Raw genomic sequence first — 22,439 nt, 5'->3', positions numbered from 1 at the left:
AAATCTCTGCCATCTTGGAGTATTCCTGAATCGGCAGAATCGGAATAAAGTAGAATTTCCCTGAACTGATCATTGTTATTTTATGGGGCAGCATGTGTCTGGGGTTGGAGTGAATGCAGAGCTTGCATGTTTTCCGCATGTTGTACAAGTTTCACAGTCCATAGGCAGGGTCTTAAGCTAATTAGCGTCTATAAGTTGCGAGTGTATACGGTATATGGACAAAAGTATTGGGACACCTGGTCATTACACCTACAAGAACTTTTATGACATCACACTCTAAATCCATAAGCATCAATATGAAGTTGCCCCCCCCCCCCCTCCTTTGCAGCTGTAACAGCTGCCACTCTTCTGGGAAGGCTTTCCACAAGATTTCGGAGTGTATCTGTAATAATTGTTGCCCATTCATCCAGAAGAGCATTTGTAAGGTTAGACACTGATGTTAGATGTGAAGGCCTGGCTTGAAATCTCTGTTCTAGTTCATCCCAAAGGTGGTTAATTCGGTTTAGGTCAGGGCTCTGTGTGGGCCAGTCAGGTTCTTCCACACCAAACTCACCCAACCATGTCCTTATGGACCTTGCTTTGTGCACTGTGGCACAGTCATGCTGGAATAGAAAAGGGCCGCCTTCCCCAAATTGTTCCCACCAAGTTAGAACTTGGTAAGTTGAAGCTTTAGGAGTTCTCTACACTACAACTAAGGGGCCCAGCGCAACCCCAGAAAAACACCCCCATACCATTATCCCTCCTCCACCAAACTTTACAGTTGGCACAGTGCAGTCAGACAGGTAACGTTCTCTTGGCATCTCCCAGATGCATCTATCCGACTGCCAGACAGAGAAGCATGATTCTTCACTCCACAGAACACGTTTCCACTGCTCCAGTGCCCAGTGGCAGTGTGCTTTACACCACTCCATCAGACACTTGGCATTGTGCTTGGTGATGTGAGGCTTGCATGTAGCTGCTCGGCCATGGAAGCCCATTCCATGAAGCTCACGGTTTTTGTGTTGGGTTTAAAGCCAGAGGAAGACTGGAACTCTGCAGTTATTGAGTCAAAAGAGTGTTGGCGACTTATACATTTATACACTTGGTGGCTGAGTCTCTGTTGCTCCTAAATGCTTCTACTTTGCAATAATACCACTTACCGTTAACCATGGAATATCTAGCAGGGGAAAAAAATAAATCACAAAATGTCTTATTGCGAAGCTGGCATCCGATGACAGTATCACACTGAGCTCTTCAGAATGACCCATTCTTTCGCAAATTTTTGTGAACATGACTGTATGACTCGGTACTTAATTTTAAACACCTGTGGCAATGGGTTTGAATGAAATATCTGAGTTCAGTGATTAAGAGGTGTGTCCTAATAATTTTGTCCTTATAGTTTATATGTGCCAGACTGGGCTGCATGTTCACCTTGTGTCCTGTGCGACTAGGGTTAGGGTCCTGAATCACTGTGACTGCGTCATGGATAGACAGTTAAGCTAGACACAGGAATGGACGCAGGTAATCCTTAATGATACTCACTTGACTCTGCAAGTCGATTATTCATTAATCTCTCTGTAAAATGTTTTCGGGAGAATATGCTACACAACAAGTTTATATTACTGTCTGAAAGTATATAATTTTTGCAAACTTAAACTTTTTTTTTTTTTTTTTTTAAAAAAAGAAGCATTGTGTAATCACATCTACAGTGCAAATTATGCAAATAATTTCCCCTCTACTGGCACTTAATCATGCAAATGCGATACTGATTGCCAATATGTTAAAGCATTAACAAGCTTGGAAATTACCGCTTTTGTTTTAGCAAACACTTGCAACGACTGAGATGTTTCTTACTTTGTGCTAGATTTTATCTACCTGTGCTAGATTCACAGCGTGCACATGCCATAACATATCATTTCAATAAAATGTTTTCAAACATACATCACATCAAATGCATTTACTAGTGGGAATGGAAGTCTGGATACTAACTGGAAATGTACAGATATGTAGGCTGTAGCACATATAATGTAACTATAGCCACAAACTGGCATCCCATCCAGTGAGTCTTCCAGCCTCCTGCCATGTGTGTCCTAGGATAGGCTCCAGGCTCACTGCAATCTGAACTGGATAAGAAGATGGATTTATGGATCAATATTGTGTAGCTCCAGTGTACATAGAACAGCCATCACCTCAATTCCCTTTTTCAGAGAAACTACTATTTTGTTTTATTTCCATCAGTTCCATCGGAAGAAAATGAGTCCAGATGAAAGCATGGGCCATTTCCAACCTCTGGCACGTGATGAAACCATATTTTCTTTTCATTTTTCTTCTTTTCTTTTTTTTTTTTTAATAATAAATGCCAAAAAATTTCCAAACTGTTTCGCCTCCTCCCTTTATGGATCGCTGCACCCATTGAAATTTTCGAACCAAAAACCTTTACTTATAAAGTACGTTTTACAAATCTCCACTCGAGATTTCACTGTCCTTGACACGTCTTCAATGAGAAGTGTGTGGGAGTTTTTCTTTAAACCCCTGCCTTTGTCATATTTTGTTATTGCAAAGGTGCCACGGTACTCCCGAGGTCTCTCGTTTGCTAATCACAGTGCATTCCGACCCAGTGCCGTCTGCGAGTCACATGCCCCCATTGCAAAATAATACCCAGAGAAACGCTGCAGTGGCGGGGGACACGACAGAGCCAATAATGGAAGGATATTTCCGCCAACTTATCAAGATCCACTCGGAAGAGTGTCATTTTCAAAAAGCAGCTTGGCGCTCTGGCTGCACGGGAAAATAACCAGTGCCATAAATGTGCCTGGGTGCCTTTGTCACAGTTTGGGCCTTATGCATATTTTTGTGTTTGCGTGTGTGTGGGAAACAGAGAAGGCGGTGACTGTCAATGTAGCACGCAGGTGCTTTATTATGCCGTCCTGCTTCCTCTCGTCTGTGAGGGAACGTCGGCATTTCTGCTTTCAGTGATCTTGGTGTCCCTCGTTATCCAGATCACATAGCATGGGGTGCAGTTGTGCAGCATGTGTACAGATCGATGCTTTTCCACTGAAGCAGTTGGGATTAAATACTCTGGAAGGCGCGGCTGCCGACTGAGCTGGCGGACGAGCGATCTTCTATTCGAGACAAGTCTGCACACACATCCACACCCATTTATATGTATGCGACAGTTTTATTGCCTTGTAGATAGTCTGTTGGGTTTGCAAACTACACCAACGCTTTTGATCTAGCAATTTTTAGGTTCATAATGGAATAATATATATTTTTGCGTGATTCTGATGCGTGAGAGATGGCAACGCTGCAAAAGGATCATCAGTAGAGCAAAGGAAGCTGGAGATTGGTACTTGAGGAAAAAAAATAGCTATTTATTTGTATTCATATTTCTCTTAATAAAGCTTTTGCAAAGAAATCCGTATTCCTGGACAATGTACACACAATATTCTCAGAACAGCTTAGCAAAGAAAAGGTTGATCTCTTCTTATTTTCAGTGTTTGACTTTTGCTCAGTTCACAAACGGGATTAATAACTGCTTTGTTGAAGGCTCCAAATGTTAAGTGTTAAATATTAAATAATATTTTCACCTTTGCGTGACATTAGTAAACATAAGAGATTTAACTACTAATGGAGTAAAAATTATTAAATCAAGTCAGTGAATTTTAAAAATACAAAAAGACAAATCAGGAATAAATTTGTTAGAAATAAACTCATTTGCGTAGTTTAACTAATGAAAGATTGGAAATAAACACATGGAAATATATACCTGAAAAGGAAAGTGAGAACAATTAAACCAAGGGGGAAAAAAAACGTATGAAATGTCCGCATTTTCTCTATAGATTTACACAATGTGGAGGAATTTTATGTAAAACTGACCAAGAAAAGACTCAAATGTACTCTGTGTCCTAATCTCAGTTTCCGAGACGGCTATTTTACAGAAGGACATGACAAATAAGGCTTTCAGCGGAATTCTCAAATATCTCCCTCTAAGTCATTATTATTATTTTAAGATTCAAATAACGCTGCAGCCTGGTGTTCTGGGGGCTCTGGGGCTTGTTTTCCAAACGTTTCGGAAGGAATGACAGATGGGCTTCATAATAAAAGTCTCTCCCATGATTAAGTGTATTTTACGTTTGTTGGCCAAACGATGGTCTGGCTGGAATAGATAGATTTTTTTACGGCCATTAGAATGATACGCGTGTACACTGAATGGATCCCGCTTATTGCTCTCGTATCGCATTCCGCATAATAACGGGCACTAGGAAAAAAGTGGCCTTTCAGTGGCTATTTGCATCGCTAGAGACAATGCAGAAATCCAAGCGTCCATTGTACACTTACCCAAACGCACACTGCCGTTGTGCATTTGCATGAGGGCACATACAGATGCAGATCTCACCTACAGCCATCCCGCAATACTGAATTAGTGAATTCATAACCAGAGTGTTCTCAGAAGGTAAATATAAAATAAAAAATAAATAATTGGCCTGAGAATATGTTAAATATAGCCTGAGTGGTGATAGGTCACGAATGTAAAGCAATCAACTATGCTAAATACGTCGCCCTTAGCTAGTCTGCTTTATAACATACTTCCATTTTTTTGTTCCCGACCCTCTTTATTTCTGGACATAATTATTCCTAGGAGTGATTCTCCTAACCTTTCTCATCTTGACAATGACACAGCACATTCAGACTGAGCAGTGCTCGCGGCGATTAAATAAATGAACAAATAAATAAGCAAATAAATATATAAATCCGGACCTCTGACTCACAAGGCGAAGTACACGTATCATCGTTTCAGCGACGTGATCCATGGTTATCTGTGAGTGGTAATATGCCGTTATATAACCCCTGCTGCCGTCATCTTTGCCGAGTCTATGAAGTTTGCACTTTGTAATTAATAATTTGACAATGTGTAATTGAATACTACTTATGAAGTACTTATTTAAAGAATGCGTAATTGAATACTACTTATATAGTACTTATTTAAACAATGGGTAATTTAGAACAGTAAATTGCTTGTGATCATTTAATTACAAACTGACAAAGGGCTGGTGAATTTATGTACGTGTTTACGGGCCAGACAGATATATAATGTCCCTAACATAATGGGGACTCGCCAGCTCGACCCAGATGAATCATCTGACATATAAATTAAGCTGTGGTAGATTGGAAACATGAGAAAACACAAAAGCCATCCTCATCACCGACACCAGCCGTTTATGCGAGCACACATATATCATGCAGGGCCGGAAACACTGTGTCAGAGGCACACTCAAAATGGAGGCAGCCTCATAAGTACTCTGTGGTTCCTCATTTGTCTGCGAATTGAACAGCTTTTGACTCCTGACTCCCTCATTCATGGAAATTTCATCTGTTTGTCTGTCGGCTGTTTTTGTATCTTCACTTATCCGGTTATTTTTCTCAACCTTCCGTCACTTCATAGGAAACAGAGAAACTTACCGCAGCGACTGAGCCAATGACGATCCTGTCAAGCCTCCGGGGCTTGCATGTGTGGATGAGATAAGACCGACCTGGCGTTGGCGACCGCCTCTGGAAGCTTCCGAATTCAGGTCCCTGCCGGCTTCACCTCTGGGCCTGTAACACCGAGGCAGAGACCCTGAAACCTGCCAGGACACCTGCCTGAGAGTGGCTGAGGCATTAATCAGGCCGAGGGCCACATGCCCCGAGCCGTGGATGTGGATCAAATGAAGGACGCCAAATGCCTTTGTTCCATTTGTGGTTTAACAGTGCGTAACACAATCACTTATATATTTTTTTTTTTTGAAAGGATGCGGAGCCGAGGTGTGAATGCAAAAATAGTACCGGGATTGAGCCGATTTCGACGGGCTGCGTTGGTTACACCTCTCAGTGGCCTCCTTGTCTGCTGGCTTTCCTTCCAGAACATTCTCCTGTATGCTATATTCACCAGTGCTGCTCTTTTTCCCAACAAGATAGAATCAGAACACAGTGCTTCCTGAATAATTAAGTGTCTTCTGTTTTGAAAAATGTGAAAATTTCAAAACAATAGAGGCATTTGACTAATTAGGGTTGGTGGTTGGAGGAAGAAAGTAATTGATACACCGTGTTGGGCATTCAGCTTGACACACCTATCTCCTTATAGGAAACGCACACACACACACACACACACACACACACAAATATATATATATATATATCCCTATGAAATTGTCTTTGGTCAGGACAGTGGGTTCAGCCTGGTAACACTGCGGCTGAGTGTAGATCTTTATTTGAGGATAACTGGTTCTGAGACTGGGACTGAGACTGGGACTGGGACTGAGAGGGACTGGGACTGAGAGAACACTTAACAGAAATCCAAAAAGAAAGCAGGGATTTTGATGGGACTGAAATGAAGCTCAAATAGAAATAGCTACGTCTGCCATTGGGTGTTTTACCTGTTGTGAGGGTTGAGGCATTTCGTGGTATTAGGGGTGGAAAAAATTAAGAGACCACTCTATATTTAAAAAAAAATCTGCATTCTTAAATCCTGGTTTAATCCTGGTTCTTTTGGCAGTAGGCTACACTGCGAGGCTGCTTCCAGGCTCAAAGTTTCTAAGACAGCATGACATAAGAACATGGTGAAGCAGGAGACACTGGGAACAACCAGAAACCAGCCAGGTAGAGGGTGGAAGTGACTTTCCAATGCCAGAGCTGACTGTCAACTTATCCAGCAGTGCCTCATGAATCACAGGATGACATCAAGTGACCTTCAAAAGGAATGAGAAGCATTAAGTGCAGGTGTGAAGTGCACTGCTAGGACAGTTCATATCAGGCTCCTAGAAGCAGGACTGAAGACCCATAAAGCAAGGAAGACGCCCTTTATTAATGAGAGACATTAATACACAATACATAGAACATAGACCATAAAATACTATATGGACAAAAGTATTGTGACATCCATAGTAATTATAGGAATTGGCCACATAAGCGACACCCATTGCTCTCATGCAGGTGTATAATTATGCACACAGCCAGGAAATCTGCAGCATCAATGGCAGCGGAATGGGTGGTCATGCAGAAGTTTGTCAAGCTACCACCGTCACTGGACACCACTGGACACCTTTCCAACAAGCCAGTTCTCCACATTCCTGTCCTGCGAGAGCTGCCCCGGTCAACCGCAAGTAAAGTGACTGTGAAGTGGAAACATCTGGGAGCAGGTTTAGCTGCAGAGTGGTAGCCTAACATGTTCACAGAATGGTACCCAACCGAAATGGCAGCAAATCCCACCAGCAATGTTCCAACATCCAACGGAAAGCCTCCCCAGAAGAGTACAAGCTATTATAGCAACTTAGACATGACAGATTCAAATCCTGCACAGTTGCCAGAGTGATTTTGAGCCATTCCTCTTGCAGAACAGTGGCCTGGTCACTACATGATGCTGCTGGAGGAAAAAGTTCCCTGCCTCGCTTCTCCAAAACACCCCAAAGTGGCTCAATGATATTCTAGATCTGGTGGCTTTGCAGGCCACGGGAGATGTTCAGCTCAACTTTCATGTTCGTCAAACCACTCTGCCACTTGATGCACGTATTGGTGCATTATCATCCTGATACATCACACTACCTTCAGGATACAATGTTTGAACCACTGGATGAACATGGTCCTCCAGAACAGTTTGGTAGTCCTAGTCAGTGATGCAGCCATCTAGAACAAGTAGTGTGCTTAGGGAATGCCATGGTATTGCAGCCCAAACCATCACTAATCCACCCCTGTGCTGCACTCTGGGTACGCAGCAGTCTGGGTGGTAAGCCGCTTTGGGGCTTCTCCACACCGTAACTCTCCTGGCAGCACTGAACCCAACGTTTGGCATTGGCATGAGTGACCAAAGGTTTGTTGATGTTAGTTCCCGGACATCCCTTCAGTTACTCATGTTGGATGTGCTCCGTTTCGTGGTGGTGGTATTCCAACATTACCCTGGATACCATGGCTCTCTAGACTTGCTGTCCTGGTCACGGCTGCGCCAGCGAGACGCACATCAACAATTTGTCCTCTTTTGAACTCTGGTATATCTCCCATTATGCTGTGTGGACTGCAATATGTTATGTACAGCTGTGCTATTGCCCTGCTAATTCAACCTTCACACTCTGCTCTTACTGATGGGATTTGCAATCAGTGAAGACTGACCATCAGGCCGCATATGCGTACGCATGAAACCTCAAACACTGAAACACTATTGGCCAGGTGTTTGTTTCATTGTCCAACCGCTGTGCGTGTGTGTGCATGTATGTGTGTGTGTGTAATCAGAGGAATTAAATAGCACACCAAAAAAAACTGGTCAACTGGTCACCTGACTCACCATATCCTGACATCTTTATACATATTTCATACAATATGGCCACCCTGGCAAATACTGAAGCAGACGGCTGGAGTGGATTCAGATGTGTGCGCTTCACATTTGCATTCGACGCACTGAGAGCTTCCTGCAAACGCCTTTGTGCCCAATCAGTTGGCGCTGGTACTTGTGCCAAGCATGATGAGGAGATCGCGTCCTGAAGATGGTGTGACTTCATGCATTGTAATTGAGAATTTATGATGGGATTCTGATTTTCACTCCGGGTGAGTATAATCTATATATCTACAAGCCCACACTCCACATTTACATGTAATTTGCATATGTTTAGCGGATGCCTGTAGCTTATGTATTTTTTATATATATGTAGAGGTGGTATGACTGTGGTTTAAGACCCTGTTTGAGAACATAAGGACAGGGCCCTTGCTGGGTGTGGAAAGTCTGTGTTTTTAAACACCACACAGTTGCTCTTCATACTTACCCTTCCCACCTCTAACACGTGCACATGTGCATGTTACCACTAGAGGGCAGAGCAGAAGTGAGGCACCAATCAGTAGTATTGTGTGAGCATATAAGTCTGACAGTCCTGATCAGCGGACACTGTGCCCCGATCTCTTATCAAGATGCTGGGTCTCCCACTTGTATTGCTAAAACCAGATTGATATTCATCCATCTTCCAACCATATATGATAATAATATATATATATATATATATATATATATATATATATATTGCAAGTACAGTAGGAGCAACAATTGATGCTTCTGAGAATTTATTCAAAAAAACCTATTACTTCCAAGTCAATGCAAAATACAAGCAAATATATAAGTATTAAAGGCATTTCTGCACTGGTGTATAAAGGTATTTGTTTCTGTGCTACAAGGAGATTTTCACAGGCAATGGTATTACCACTCAAACCTGCCGTTTAATTTTTCACAAGTCGCGGAATCACTGTATAAAACCATAGCTGCAGGTAATCAAACATATCCTGCACTGTCAGGAATCACAGCTCTCTTTCGTACATTAATGTGTTGCCATGGATAAAAGTCGGGGTCGGGGTGAGGGTGGGGGGGGGTTTGTTTCATTCACACCCACTGTGTGACTTGTGAAAGGACATTACTGCAGGGACAAATGCAAGATATTTCATACAGCAGTGTGTCTTTGCTTAGGTTTGCTTTAATTGCCAAGTGCCGCGTGATAGGCACCTCACTGTTATCACGATTTGCTTATATACATATTAACTGGAAGTGAGACAATGGGATCTGTATACCAGGGTGGCTTCCTCAGAGCACTAGAATAAAGCAAAGCTCTACTCACGCTCTACTCACGCTCCTACAGAAAGAAGAAAGAATCAGTCGAAATTATCCCGTTAGTTCAGTGGATATTTTAGATCCCTGTTAGGCCTTTCTGTTTTTTTCCACGGTGGCGCTAAAAGAAATGTAGCATCAATTTAATTTGTAAGCACCACTTAACTCTCTTGCTATAATGAGCACCTGAACAAAGCCTTGTAATTTCTGCCACATTCTCGGCCGTTGATCTTACCCCGAGTGAAATATTAAGCAAACCAGTGGCAGATTTTCGTGACACCGGAAACCAGAAGTGACCTGAACGGTTCTGAGTTGAAATGTAAGAGAGGATACATGGTGACAGACTAGTCAAGTAGCATCACAATCACAATAAAAACAGGCTTTATTAATATATCTCTGACTAGGGGCGTTTGAGATAAATGGATAGGGGGGCTGAGTCTTTACTAGGGGGTTCCGTTGGCAAACTATATATAATACAAAAAGCTATTCATGATTAAGACAAAATAAATATGCATTTATGTGGGGGAGCTGAAGTTTGTGGCTAAAGACAGTTTCCAACTGAGGAGCTGTGTCACACCGTCGCCTCCATTGTAAGTTCTGCTATGGAGCGAAATGTTGATTTGCAAACAGTGTCAGGCAGTTGCAGTCGGGGCAGATTCCCAAGACTTCCCGGAGTTCACAGAGCACATATTGTAACCAGAAGGTCTGAGGAGCAAACATTCTCCCCAACTGCCAATACAGTATTTGTGGGAATCTTTGTTCACCAATAGTTGAAGCTTTCATTCAAGTAGGGTGAACTGGAGGGCATCCAAGTTTAAAAAAATATATAAATAAAAAAAATGTGCCGTTCCTGCCGAGAGGTTCCTGCAAAATTTCAGACCCCTGTCGACCATGTGCAGTTTGATATCCATCCTGCCGGCTTTGACATTCCTTTGGCTTTTTACAAATGTTGGTATACACCCCGAGCATTAATGAAACCAGATTGTGGAGAAGCTTGTAGAAGCCAACTAAAGAGGCTTCTCTTTTATTTTGAGAAAACATATATGTAACAATATTGTAGATATCCTGCCTTACACCCCTCATTTTAAATGACACCTTTGTGGATCATGTAACTCTTTCACATCTTTCACATTCCCTTTCAATTAGGGATTGAGCATCCTGACAGAACAAAACATTTGCATAATTACACGTGCTTCAGATATAGACGTGTAATCAGTCAGGCAAAGGATGCGAAAATAAAAATCAAAGACGGCTTGATTTATTCAACAAAGCTTGCTGAAAATGTGTTGGTTGCTGCGTTTTCTGATGATACACAGTTTAAGTAAATGATTCTGTTATATTTCAAATTTGTGAGTTATTCTTTTGAATTTAAAAAAAGTAAAAATAGCACGTAAACTTTGTGGCAGAACTTTTTGAATCTTTTGTTGCCTGGCAACACTTGGCCAATCCGCAGTCAAAGGCTAAGGCTAATTTTGTACAAAATCCCACATCGCATACTCTAATTAATCACTGAACATTTTATCCATCTGAATAAAATCCATCAGCTATAGGGCTTCTGTGTTTGATGACATACACTGTTTTATCTTGATTGAGAAACTCTTAACTTCACAAGTGTTGCATAAGTGCACTGTGTTGGAATAATGTTTTTTTGCGCTGTTTTCATATCACTGTAACAGAATCAATAAGTTGATTATTAAAAAAGCACTGCTTTTTGCAGCTGTTGAAAATATAATACATAATTCAACATTGTACTTATTATCATGCAGACTAATGATGATGAAGACCTTTTATACACCAGAGAACTTGAGACATTTTGTGCAAATGATTATCAGTATCGCTTAGCATAATGTGCTTGAATTCTTGTAATGTGTATCTTTCATAAATTCACATTCTCTGCAGTCGTCTGTCGTAACGTTTTCGCGAAGGGCGGCCCTTGTTGGGCACTCTGTGCAGTTCCCTTCCCTTGATGGGAAATCCTCCTGTGCAAGCGACATGAGATCTGGACCAAGGTGACGAGGACCAGCTGCGCATCTTCGAGATGGGATGAGGCCGGGATTAGTAACCATCCAGACAGCAGATGTGTAAGTCTAGGCGCTTGCCAGGAAGAATCATCTCTGCTTTGGACTCGAGTGTCGTCTTCATTCTTACCTGCATGAAGACAGTATCCGTACTGGAACAGATAACAGTGACGCTGATACAAAACAATGATTAACCTAACTTGCTTAACCTAACTTGCTTAACCTAATTTGCTTAACCTAACTTGCTTAACCTAACTACAGTAATAGCACACATTTAGTGTAGATGTATTATCATTTATTAAAAGAAAAATATGAAATTAAAGTGTTACTTCAATGAAAAAAGAAAGTAAGAAAAAGCATGGTTTCAGTGTCTTAATGGTCTCCTAACGAAGCACGGTGAATTGTCTCAGTGATTGATTTGTGTACACGGCAACATAAATAAGTTAGACAAATAGTGCATGGGAGGTAGCTACTCTGACCAAGCAGTTTTCCAGACCATTGACTTCCACTGTGGTGCTGGCCAGGGGCTGGACACTGTTGAGTGACGGGTATAGGGGTACTGGATCAATAAACAAGTCAGAGTAGAATGAGGAACCATGAACCCCCAGGGTCAGCCAGCTGCAGCTGCCCTTCAGGTGGCGCTGTTCCCGCGGACACAGAGACTCCTGAAAAGCCCGGCCTCTTGCGAGGTAGATCAGCTGACTGAGTCGCAATCTGTGCCGCTCCCTGCCCCCTCTGGAACTGCTGTTGGGACTGACCTTCCGCTCGTTTATAATCAACGCAAAATCAGGCTTCGGTATATTGCTCAGAATTACATTCGGTCTCTCGACCTAACAGCATGTGGCGCCCTGTGAATCTGTCACTGCGAGGTATTACGCTGCTTTATGTGTTTCCATGGCTCGACTAAAACAAAACAAAGGAAAAAAAAACATTCTAAATTAGAATTTCATTAAAAGCACATTTATACCTGCTAATAATTCCATGTTATGGCCAAAAAAAAAATGATGCCTTACATTAAAAGTTTATTCACAGACCCGGATCTGGCTGCTTGAATGGGAGTATGATTTGCGCTATAATTTCAGTGTTCTGCGTTGTTGCAGTTGTCGGCGCATGCAGACGGCATTATTTATTCCTCGATCCCTTCTTTTGATTGCAGTAGCACGCACAGCCCCGCAAACACAACTTCATTAAACATCACAGACAACCAGTCATTAAGTGCGTAATTTGCTTTTCAGCGTGTATCCTTTAAAAACGAGCAGCGGGACAAAAGCAGCAGAACGCCAGACTCCATTTGTTTAATGGCATAATGCATCCACATAGAACCATCATTAAAAGGTGTGCAGCAGACCTATTATGATTTTCTGTCGTTGTTACGCCCGACTCTCACAAACGTCATGCATGAGTGAAGTATGAGTCAGTGATAGGATGAACTGACCTGCAACTGGAAAATAAGCCAACTCTGTTCGGGTGGTATTTGGATATGTAGAGCTGTGGAAAGAGGTCAACTACTGATCAAATGCTCCATGAAGATGAAATCCAAATTCATTTCCATTTTCCATATAGTCGTTAAGTATTTTATTTATGATTGACAGTGACTGCCTGCAGGAAACCCTGAACACGTTGGACATCATAAATGTTTCATGTAGAAAATAGTGCAGGAAACACCATACTGTACAGCATATGGTGTAAATATATGTCCTTTCCAAAAGATGAATTATTGTTGGACTTCAGTTACACTAGCTAATGTGCGACAGAGCCATACTATCTATGCAAATATACGGTAATGCTAGCTATGAAATTAAAGCTAGCTTAGCTGCGTGTTGTTTGTTTTCATCAAGCGAGCAAAGATGAAATGTCCGTCTCAGTTCACTCCGCTCTGATTCGACTGTCTTATAGGGAATCCATTCTCCATTTAGCTAGTTTAATTTTGCCATTTCGTTATTTATTTATTTTAATTTTTCCATTAGGACGTAGCCAAGGAAATGATTCATTTATAGCTGCCGCTTCGCAAATCCGTAACTGCACACTTGAGCTTATTTATGTTTTGTGGATGCCTTCAATTATTTTATTTATACTTAGGATATCTGAGCTATATTGTTATTATACGCATGGATGGATCGTTTAATGAACAAATCAGAACAGAGGACCGGCATTATCTGTTTCATATTTGATACACTTCATTGTCAGCCAATTGCTATTTTGTGCAGTATTTTATAGGCAAGGGGACACAGAGCTGTGGTCCACAGGAGGTCAATGCTAAATCCCTTATATTCAGTACCACTGGACCAATCTGAAAATCTGTATTATAAACCCCTGAATGCATGGTTGCATGCCTACTGTTTCATACATATTAACACATCTACTTTGATGATAATAGATGCAATAGCATGGTTCATTTCATCTAGGGAATAATATGTAGTCTTGTCAACCATGTAAGGATTCCTCGTAGGCGGAAGGAATAGCTGCAAAGGATGTTTAATTTTCCAGTTATTCAAGCTGATGTCACCATGAAGGCACAGTAACTTACAAAGGCCTTGAAGTCCTTAAAACTACAGAAGCATCACTGTTACAAAGGCCTTGAAGTCCCCAAAACTACATGAGCATCACTGTTACAAAGGCCTTGAAGTCCCCAAAACTACATGAGCATCACTGTTACAAAGGCCTTGAAGTCCCCAAAAACTACATGAGCATTACTGTTACAAAGGCCTTGAAGTCCTTAAAACTACATGAGCATCACTGCTACAAAGGCCTTGAAGGCCCCAAAAACTACATGAGCATCGCTGTTACAAAGGCCTTGAAGTCCCCAAAAACTACATGAGCATCGCTGTTACAAAGGCCTTGAAGTCCCCAAAAACTACATGAGCATCGCTGTTACAAAGGCCTTGAAGTCCCCAAAAACTACATGAGCATCGCTGTTACAAAGGCCTTGAAGTCCCCAAAAACTACATGAGCATCACTGTTACAAAGGCCTTGAAGTCGCCAAAAACTACATGAGCATCACTGTTACAAAGGCCTTGAAGTCCCCAAAAACTACATGAGCATCACTGTTACAAAGGCCTTGAAGTCCCCAAAAACTACATGAGCATCACTGTTACAAAGGCCTTGAAGTCCCCAAAAACTACATGAGCATCGCTGTTACATAGGCCTTGAAGTCCCCAAAAACTACATGAGCATCACTGTTTCAAAGGCCTTGAAGTCCCCAAAAACTACATGAGCATCGCTGTTACAAAGGCCTTGAAGTCCTTAAAACTACATGAGCATCACCTTGAAGAACCCTCAAAACCACTAGAGTGTTTTTTTTTTGCAGAAAGACAAAGTTGCTGCAAGGGCTGGGCAGAGGGCTGGAAATGAGCTAAGAGCTGATTAGGAGTGCCTGGTCTGCTATGAATCAGGCCAGATAATTATGAAGCAGCCCCCTCTTTATCAGCATTAGTGGGATGTGCTGGGAGAGTTACACGAACAGGCACATCTCGAATGTCCACCCATTCTCTTCCCCGTCACATCAGAGAGCCAAACAGATCATTTATGCAAGTCTCATCATCTGCGGTGAATAGTACCCCCACCCTACGGATTTTTAATGATTACTACACCGTGTTCCTAAAATGCTGCCTTCCCTGTAGCTATGAAAGAGCGCTGATGTGATTTAGGGTGCACAAGCCCTAATTAATTACATCAAGCCAAATATAAAGCGATCCCTGACTATAAGCTCCCAGCTGAATTTCAAGACTGCTTTCATTAGGAAGAAAAAAGCAAGAAAAAATGGTGTAGTTTCTCTGGAAAGTAGAGTTGGACTTACACAGATCTTTGATTTCAGAGGAAGTCTTTAAAGTAAAATGAATACGGTGAAAGATCACAAAATCCATGCTATTATTTTTTAATAATATATGACTTCCTTACACTCATTACTTTAACTCAGAATTGGCATGCATGCTATTTAAATTGAATTTTTAGCACATCAATTTGATATGATTCACAAAATTAGTTAGTAAGGTGAATTCACGAATGAATTTTCCATCACATAGCTAGACATCTGAAGGTAATGGACAGTGTTTCGGTTTACAACTAGATAATCTACATCTGATCTGGATAAACATTCACACACATAATGTAGTCTGAAGTTACTCTTTGTACTTACTACTAACAATTTAGCAGGCATTAAAAAGTAATTTATGATACCTGAGATTTTTACTGACCTGCTTGATTTATCAGAAATTAATGTCTTGCATTAACAATCGCTTTAATTTGACACAGCAATGAACGTTGTACAGTATGTAGCTGTCAGTACATGAAGCTGTTAAATAGTGTAAGAACATAAGAAATTTACAAACGAGAGGAGGCCATTCGGCCCATCAAGCTCGTTTGGGGAGAACTTAACTAATAGCTCAGAGTTGTTAAAATCTTATCTAGCTCTGATTTAAAGGAACCCAGGGTTTTAGCTTCCGCTACACTAGCAGGAAGACTATTCCATACTCTAACTACACGCTGTGTAAAGAAGTGCTTCCCAAATTAATTTTAAAATGTTCTCCCGCTAATTTCCACTTATGGCCACAAGTTCTAGTATTTAAACTAATTTGGCTGAACAGCGTCCAGACCCGTTAGAGTCTTATACAGGAATCATTCTTGTAGCCCTGCGTTGCACCATTTCCAAGGCAGCAATGTCCTTCTTAAGGTATGGTGACCAAACCTGCACACAATATTGTAGGTGGGGTCTTACCAAGGAAATGTATAATTATATGTAGATACCGTCATTCATTTTTGTATTGGCTTTTAAGCAGTGGTGTAAAATCCGTTAAGAAGTGTGGGTAGCGGAGTTAGCATGTACCATTGGGGATCTGCAGCCTGCCCATCGCTCTGTACATGTCTGAGGCCTTTCACATGCTCGCCCCCTGCTGGATGGGTGTCTTCCTGCAGTCCAAAAATGGGCCCACAGCACGTGTGCCCCAAGATGGCCTGGCATCATGCCCAGGGCATCCCCCGCCTTGGGCTCCCAGGGCCAGAATCCAGGCTCTCACCGTGACCTTGTTCCGGATAAGCAGCTGCAAGACGGACAAACACATTGTATTTCTTGTACGGCTAAGAAAACGCAAATTTTATCAGTTGCACAAACCAAGTTTAGATATTACTGTCAAACGCAGCCCTAGTTTCCCCAGGAGAAAATTCACCAGGGTTGAGTTTCGAGACCCGAACGACTTCCGCCGTTCCTTAAGACCAGACTGCAGATCAACGCTGGAGAAGTATGTCGTCCATCAGTGGAACCCATTGTCAAGCCTGTTAGCCTATGGCTGAAAAATCAATATCCGCGAGAATATGTGGAAGGCTTTTTATGTGAAAGTATATGGGCTTTTTGTGGTGTACTGTATTTCATTATTATTCTGAAATCTTTCAGTGTTATTTCTTTATTCATCTAGGCGAACAGCTCTATATATATGTAAATCTATATGTATATATCCACATATATGATACATATTCATGTTCTTCCAGTTCCAGACTCACACATTAAACTCAGAGCAATGCATCATCATAGATCATCGCTTAAATTAAAATTTATGTAACATTAGAGAGAACCTGAGTTTCTGTGGATATGGATATTTATGGATAAGCGGCTGGGCTGTCTTAGGTGAGTAATATCTGTGTTCCACTATCAGCTATGAAATTTACCGGCATCATTATATGGGATTCCTGGGATGTAATAGCCGTTTCCTGAAACGGTCGCCCCCTTCGGATGCCGCGCGTTGGTCTCGGACCCCGAAAAGGCACATTCCTCCTCTCCCCCACTGCACGAGACATGCGACTCTTTGAGTCTTTCTCACGCCATCCATTTCTGAAGGAATGGGGGGGGGGGGGGGATAGGAAATGGAAATGCAGGCGTATCTGGCTTCCCTCTATAAATGGGGCCATTCCACAGCTGTGTGTTCCTCCTGCAGGCTTCCTGCTCTGTTCGTTATTCTGCTGATCAGCTCTGCAGACCTGTGGAGCGTTGATTTATGTAGGGAGGCCTCCTGTTGCCGGACTCCGCTGTTCTTGGTGACCCCCCCACATTTCTCCTTTTCTGGCAAACGGCAATGTGGTTAAACCGATGCACATGTCGAGTAAAGGTGACTGAAATATGAACCTTCTAAGGGCATTTGTGATGTTCATTAATTAATTAATTGTTTCATTCATTCATTGATTCATCTATTTCTTTTGTTTGTTTGTTTGGTGAGGGGATACAAGAAGCTCTGGAGTCCTGCGGCAAACAACGTAGAATAACTGCAGCAAAGACCAATGTAGAGTAGCTTGATTTACCTTGGCTAATAATGGGGAAGTTCCTGATAGGTGGTAGGTGAAATGGAAACTCTGCTCTCCATTGGACCGTAGCTGTGAATGTGTTGCCATTGGATTTATGGACCTGACAGTAATCCAAGCTGCTCTAGTTATGACTGCCATGCCTAATTATCTATCGTGCCTTTCACACAAACCATAGATATATTATAAACAATCATATAGACCTGCAGATATATATTCCAAGTTTCAGTAGAGCAGATGGTAAGTTCTCACATACCAGAGATCATTTGCCAGAGAAAACAGTCTTAAAGTCTGATATACATGAATACTATATATATATTCACACTGAGTTTAAATTAGGCAAAAATATTAAAGTTTTCTGAGACGTAAGTGATAGTATTGGCTTAAAATACAATTTGACAAGCATGTTACTCTTTTTATTGTTATATTTAATTTAATTTAAAAAGAGGAGAAATAAAGTATAATAAAACAATTTAATGCATATTTCACTATGCTAATGCACTGCAGATGCAAAAATAAATTTTAAAAAACATTATGGGTTTCACTCCTGTTCTGATGTACATTTTGTATAAAATCACATCGAAATCACTATCAAAGTCATTCCTGCCTGTAGTAATTACATTTTTAAGTCAAGAAAAGTGAAACAATAGTAAATGGAAAAGAAAGAAAGAAAAAGAGTAATGTCCCAGAAATACTGCATAGATTTATTTATGGTTTTTGTGGAACGCATAACTAATGGTGAGACATTTATTAGAAGCAGCACGACAAATAACTCAATAATAATAATATGTGGTTCCAGAATTCCAAAGAAACCAATCAATTACATTTGTGAGACAACAACCTGTTTATGCAAATGGTGTAGATTTGGGAACATGTGGCCATTCACAGGTAATTAGGCCCAGAAGTTATTCATAAAGCCTCTCTTCTCAAGTCTGACAGGACCATTTTCAACTCAGAGCAATTAACTCTCTTTGCCATTTGGTACCTGGAATGAAACAGCACTTTCCGAAGTCGTAACCGAACTGTATCGGTCAGCTTCACGTAAATACGAACGCTATGGTCTCTCTATATTAAAATATGCGCAACAAACAATGGAGTGATTCAAAACAGAGATTATTTTTAATGAGGCCTGACATGAAAGGCTTTTCTGTAGGTTTTGCACATATGAAATCAATTGAGAAGGATTTTTGAATCGAAACCAAAGAGTTTTTGGTAAAATTATTCGACAAAGATGAATAAACAGTATGGAGACAACTCGCAACAACTCGCTGTGAACTGCTAGGCAAAAGTATAGCTATTTAGTTATCAATCAATGCTACAATGTAAATGTGTCCGTTATGCAGTTTTGACAATAAAATCTGTTACATGTTGTGAGCGGGGGGGGCTGTCCATTGTCCAGCTGCAGCATAAGCCCCACAGCATTGTCGTTTCTTGCCTTTATTTTATACATGGTAACATGTAAACTGAAATTCCACAGCGCTGAGTGAAAGTCACCATCTCCCAAACTTTTGGCTTGAAACTCAGCCCATGATTCCCGTTACACATGCAATGCAATTAAGATACGGATATCAAACGCCGTTGGGGAATGTTATCTACTTTTCCTCTTCATACAGAGTGTATATCGCTCCCCTCCCGAATCGTACGTGCACCCCAGACCAAAGACACGGCTACGGATTATGATGGCCAGTGATGAATGAATAAGAATAAAAAAAAAAAGAACATCAAGATTTGGTGTAATTTAAGTTACAATGTATTATTTTATGCTTATATATAAATACAGTGGGAAAAATACAGTATAATGTATATGAAACAATAACATTTTCTTAGATACACCTAACTGCCGGGTTTTATATATATATATATATATATATATATATATATATATATATATATATATATATATATATATATATATATACATAAATAATATATACATAAATTATATATATATATATATATATAAATTATATATACATAAATTATATATATATATATATATATATATAAATAATATATACATAAATTTTATATATATATATATATATATATATATATATAAACTAAAAGCTGCATCAGTATGAAACATCTGTGATTTTATTGATATTTTTTCCTTTTTCTTGAATATGGTGCTTTTCCTTCTGCCTGATATATGGTGTAGGCAACCTGCAGGACAATCAGTTCTGAGAAGCTCCCATTTTTCCATCTGTGTCTCTTATTTTAGCATCTTAGAAAGACTACTGCTGTCTCTCATCTTATTTGAGAAGTGTGTGTGTGTGTGTATGTGTGCCTGTAATTAGGACATTTACTAAAAATGCCAAAAGTCTCATATTTTGTTTTTTTTTACATCTGTTTAAGGCTAGGTCTGGGTAGGGGTTAAGGCCATCATTGTTGGGATTAGGGTATTGCCCATAGAAATGAACAGAGTCCCCACAATGATATGAGTATAGGTTTGCGTGTGTGTGTGTGTGTGTGTGTGCGCGCGAGCTTTTAAATGTGAAATACATGCCATGTGAAACTCGTTGAAATGCCAGAGCGCACCGGAACACAGGCCAGTGGTCCATACGGGGGTTACTCCCATTCACAGAAGCGTGATGGCTTTTACACAGGTCAGAGCCCTGTAGCTTACACATCTGAAAATGCAAATCTAAAATGACTTTCTCCTGCTTCAAGACTTCATACCATTTGTCTCTGTGTATCTCCAGCACTGTGGTACCCGGTTACTCCTGTAAACGTGGTCATTTCAGTCACAGGGCACAGAAAGGGCCATATCTCTGTATCATAGATTGCATTTATACACTGAACCCAATAATGTAAGTGCTCTTGTCAGTTAATACCTCAATTACTTTACGAATCTGATTGAAATGCTCGTGGAGAGATAGAAAAAGGTGATCAGCATCAGGCACAGAAGTTCCTAAAGTCATATTTCTTCATACACACATGAGTAATCTTGGTAACAGTTTCCTACAGAACTATAAAGTTATGAAAGCTGACATCTAGGAAGAATGTCTTATTCACTCGATTCAAGGTGAATGAGGAAAGGGGAGAAGATGCTGTAAGGTATTTAAACTGAATCGAAATGCATGCAAATTTACACAATTTCTGGCTCTTGTATATAATAAATTTGCTTTTCACGCTTCTGTCATCTATTCAGCCTGGCAGCAAATGAAACCCAGGCAGGGACTGGACTAAAGAAGCTAACCTCCTATGAGAGACATTTTGTAAGTTGTCTGAAAGCGACTTCTGCAGTTATGATGCAAAGAAACCGTCCAAATGATGACAGTCACCATCACCATCTGCCTCTGCTAACTTTGTAAAGTCTCGAGAAATGTTGAAGGAGATCATTATTCAAAGGCTGTCGAAAACTCAACGGGGCTGTTTCTTGGGGAACGTCATGATTTGCTCTCGATACACATAAAAGATTATTTTGCATTTGGATCATCATATGGAAGTATCAGTGATTGACTCCCTTCTGTGGAAGCCGTCCTGTCTGGGATAGGCTGCTTTGAGATAAGTGGATGGATGGATGGATGGATGGATGGATGGATGGATGGATGGATCTTCAGTTATAAAAGCAATTAAGTTTTCAGCCCTTTGTCAGCAAATGCAAATTCAGAGAATCTCCCGCTACACTAGAAATATAATTTTCTTAACATACACACACACACACACACACACACACACACACACACACACACACATATTATATCATGTCATCTAATTGTGACAAAGCCTAGTTCTTGTCATGATCTGACATGCCATCATCCTCCACTATTAACATTTTTTAAGGAAAATTACGTGTATTTTAAATACATTTCGCACGGTTTACTGAAGAAAAGGCCGGAAAGTATTAATTAATTATGTTTTCAGCAAGCAGGTTGAAACGGACCGACGGGTGAGATAAGAAGAGATGAGACAAATGACTGCTGGCGAGGCTGTGGCACATACCATATATAAAACTGCTCCTTTGAAGGTCAGAAATGCACTTGAATTATGCACAAAGCAAGCCATAAATCCTCTATATGCATTTTTTTAAAATAGACATCGGCCCGCAGCTAGGAATGCGTCTTCTGGCTGTGACAATATGCCTGGGGGTTATTTTCAGGGGAGAGCAGATGTTTAAGCTTCACAACGTCCCCAGGATGCAGCTCTGGGTCAAAAAGAACAAGGCGCCGTCAGATGGGGAGGGTGTGCTGGGATCTTACAGAGAAAATGGCCAAAAATCTGTCCGTCCATTAGGGATCTGCAGCTCCATGCATTCCCAGCAACGTTAAAGATACATATGAAGTGACTTCTAATGCGATGTGATGCGACTCACCCCTATTGCGATGTAGTGCAATTGGACGCGATTCGATTCTACACAATGCGATTCAACGTGATACAATTACAATGCTGTGTTATTCGATGTGGTACAGACACAGAAACACTTTAGAGAGGAGGGATCAATCTAAATACAAAGGTTTTGGTCATATTTCTTAAATAATACAGTCATAGGTCCTCTAGTAAGTATTATATATTAATAAATTGGATTTTACTGATGCAAAGAC

Source organism: Paramormyrops kingsleyae, chromosome 25 (assembly GCF_048594095.1).
Source record: "Paramormyrops kingsleyae isolate MSU_618 chromosome 25, PKINGS_0.4, whole genome shotgun sequence".
NCBI lineage: Eukaryota > Metazoa > Chordata > Actinopteri > Osteoglossiformes > Mormyridae > Paramormyrops > Paramormyrops kingsleyae.
This window is presented reverse-complemented; position numbering follows the sequence as displayed.